Here is a 1,899-nt window from a genome sequence, read left to right as displayed (position 1 = left end):
TTAAAACTTTGACGTATGTTGCCAAACTCTTCTGTGGAAAGATTCATAATTCTTTCAACAACATTTATTGAGATCCTACAATGTGCCAAGTACTGTGTACTAGGCACTTAGGAACAGTGGTGAGCAATACCAGATGTGGTCCCTGCCCTTGCAGAGTCTGGTATAATTGCTACTAAGGAAAGATCCATAATGTTGTTAGAGAGTACAACAAAGAGGATTTGGCCTAGTTGGGAAGTTTAAAAATGACTTCTTGGAGGAAGTGACATTTTAGATAAAGCGTGAAGGGTAAGTAGGAGTTACCTTGGACTATTAGGGATGCAAGAGCTCTTCGGCCACAGCTTGTGCAAATGTGGCAGCACAATTAAAGAAGGCTGTGCAGCTGGCGTGGAAAGTGAGGGGGAGCACAGTGCAAGATGAGGCTGGAGATATGGGTAGAGCGCATGCCACAGATGGATTTGCAGGTCTTGTGAGAATTTTTTTTTCCAGTATCAGGGAGAGGTATAAGCAAGATTTAGTGATCATATTTGTGTTTTGTAAAGATAACCTTGGCTTATAAATAGAGGCAAAAATGAATGCAGATTGACAAGTTAGGAGATTATCGTAGTAGTCAAAACTAGTCTGGACTAGTAGCTTAAACTAGTCTGTATTATAGACAATACTAGCAGAATAATCAAGGCATAAACACAGGAAAGTGGATGATTTTATAATTTACCAATTAAAACCATTTTCTCAAGTGACATCATTGATTGTTTTTGTCTTTCTCAATCCAAGGTGTGTGTATAAGTATTATATATAATATATATTATGTGTATAATTTTCTTTTGATTATTAGTGATGTTAGACATCCTTTTTTAGTTCATTCGTCATATTCATTCTTATTTTTTAAAAATTATCTGTACATACCCTTTATCTATTTAGTTTTTGGGGTATATGCCCTTCTTCTGTTCCAGAACCCAGTCCATTATCTCACATTAAATGTCTTCATCATCTCCCCTGGTCAATGACAGTTCCTCAGGTGTATGTATTTTTATTAATGATTTGAATAAACTATTCTTATATTGAATCAGGGCAGAGCTTAGTAAGAATCCAAGTGCAAAATCAAGGCAAACATAAAACAACTTTAAAAAAGCAAGTGATGCGTCTATGGCCATGCTATCCTGAGCAAGCCCGATCCCATCTGATCTTGGAAGCTAAGCAGGGTCGGGCCTGCTTAGTACTTGGATGGGAGACTACCTAGGAAGACCAGGTGCTGTAGGTGTAAATAATAAAAATAATTAATAATGATAATAATAATAAGGGATTATAAGCTGACAAGTTCCTTGCAATCTGTGAGGTCAACTAAGGGTTGCCTTGCCTAAAAAAAAAAAAAAGCAAATGACAGCCTGTGATATAGGTTGCAAATATTTTCCCAGGTTTTTAAATCCTTAGTTTAAGTTTGTGTGTTTGTGTGTATGTGTGTTTATTTGTGATACCATAGTAAATCAATCAATCTTTTCCTTTATTATATCTGGCTTTGATATAATGCTTTAGAGTCACTCCATCACAATAGATAGAACCATTAATGTGAGTTATCTTCTATTACTTTTACAACCATACACTTTCAGGGTATATCAAGCAAGATGCAAAACAGATATCCTCACCCATTTCTTATTCTCCCTGTCTTCAACTTCACCAGATGGTGCAATAAAAATCAGTAGCGAGGTGGTGCTTATGATAGAGAATCAGCAATGTCAAAATGACAGTGTCACAATGTCTTGTTCTGCTCTGAACTGCTTTGACTTTGTATTTAACTTGGGTCCTGACCAAAGCTTTCCCTGTATTGATGCTATTCTCTCATTGTCTCACACATACTGCTAGATCGTGAGCTCCTTGAGGGCAGAAACCACATTTATCTCATTT

General features: G+C 36.7%; 1 pseudogene; it reads left to right on the top strand.

Annotated features, from left to right (window-relative positions):
- Nucleotides 1-1,139: 1,139 nt before the first annotated feature.
- On the top strand, nucleotides 1,140-1,258 carry LOC111736340 (annotated as a pseudogene).
- The last annotated feature ends 641 nt before the right edge of the window (nucleotides 1,259-1,899 follow it).

This window comes from Pteropus vampyrus, unplaced genomic scaffold (genome assembly GCF_000151845.1).
Source record: "Pteropus vampyrus isolate Shadow unplaced genomic scaffold, Pvam_2.0 Scaffold19, whole genome shotgun sequence".
Classification (NCBI taxonomy): Eukaryota; Metazoa; Chordata; class Mammalia; order Chiroptera; family Pteropodidae; genus Pteropus; species Pteropus vampyrus.
The sequence above is the reverse complement of the archived record's forward strand: the minus strand, read 5'-3'. Positions and strand labels throughout refer to the sequence as shown.